We start from the raw sequence: 1,736 nt of genomic DNA on the forward strand, positions 1-1,736 counted from the left end.
CAAAATTTGATCAACCCACCTATGAACACCCCCCCAATCGAATTCAATCAAACTCATCCAGTCTGGCATCACTGCATAGGTTGTTTTTGTGAACAAGCGTTGGTGTCAAATTATGCACCAGCTTAAGGGCAAATTAAGCTCATTATGCACATTTAAATTAAATTTACAGTTCATCTACAGTTCACCCCCCTGAAAGTGTCATAAGATGCATGAAGCCAAGTCATTTCCTGCCATTTTTTCCCCCTTCTTTCACATCAACCTCAGAAAAGGAGAGCCAAAGGTCACTGTCACCTGAGCAGTGGGGCAGGTGTATTAAAGTGATTATTCTCCTGGGAGACACGGATTGTCTAAACGATCCATGAACTCATCTAATTTTAGTCAGTACAATGAGCAACTCGTGCTGTTCCTGGGAGGGATTTTAACAGATATGAAGAAGTGAGCCTAAAAATTATGAATTATAAAACTGGATCTGAACTCATTTATGACTTCCTTTTCCATGCCATGATGTCAGTGTATTAAAAAAAAAACAATTATATTGTATTGGCTTATTTTACAATATAATGTAACACTGCAATGTTTTACAAATAGTTTGGCAAGCTCATTATAAGATCTGTAAAGATGTATAAAATAATCTTATATATATCAATCTTATATTTGCCCTCATTCTGCTGTTCCTTTCCACCACATTTACTAAAAAAAAAAAAAAAAAAAAAAAATGCCATCTGTGTTACAGTCATGCGAATGAGATAATTTAAATATTACTGTACTTTATTTGGTTTAGTCCAGATTGCAAGCAGTTTGACAGTTACACCATATTTAAATGAAAATGCATTTAAATGAAATGTCTTTAAGCAAACTTGTCAGTGATCTCAGCACTGGCAACATATCAGTACTGGCTGCCAACATGACTGCATCTGATTTGTTCAATAAATTCTAACTTTTATGGCATTTTTGACTGCGGCTGATTTCATAAATTGAAAGACTAAAGCCAGTATGCATAAAATAAATAGAGACCGTGGAATTCAGTTTTTTTTCAGTCAAATAAATACTATTTTTATTGTAGCCGTGATTATTGTGCCTTTCATTATGCTCTCTGTCACTTTAATCATATTCATTGTGTTTAATCAGTTAATTAGATTTTGCATGCTGCTACATATTTTATTGGGTGACAGCACTTTGTCAGGCTGTTTTATTATAGATCGGTAATTGCATTCACAGTTGAGTTTGGCCTTTTTAAGGGTTGGATTTCAGGAAGCACTTGTTTGAAGTACTGTAAAATGCTGAGGAGTTTAAGTACTTAAATTATTTGTTGAGTGTTTAACAGCTGTTATTACGTCATCAGAAACAATTTTAATCTAGTAGTACTTTTTAAAGAAAATGTTAAAGTGCAACAGATTGTAAGTGGGTTATTTAAACACATTTTATCAAAATATAGCATAATGGGAGAAACTGGCTGCATTGAGTCTAAACCTAAATTATCTCTTTCCATATACAATTATATGTCTGCATTTAGCCAATGATCAAATATAGTAAAAGATGTGAAATATTCTAATTATTGTATTCACACATTTTCAGACATAGTTTGGTTGTTAATGTTATATAATATTTACATAGAATTTTTGTAAACCCGCATTTTGATTTGCAATTTCTTTTTAATGATGCACACACACATGCCTTTAATGCAGAGTTGATATAACAGTACTAAAGCAAACACACGGCCCATAGAAATCTGTAAG

The sequence above is a fragment of the Carassius carassius genome, chromosome 5, assembly GCF_963082965.1.
Source record: "Carassius carassius chromosome 5, fCarCar2.1, whole genome shotgun sequence".
Taxonomy (NCBI): Eukaryota; Metazoa; Chordata; class Actinopteri; order Cypriniformes; family Cyprinidae; genus Carassius; species Carassius carassius.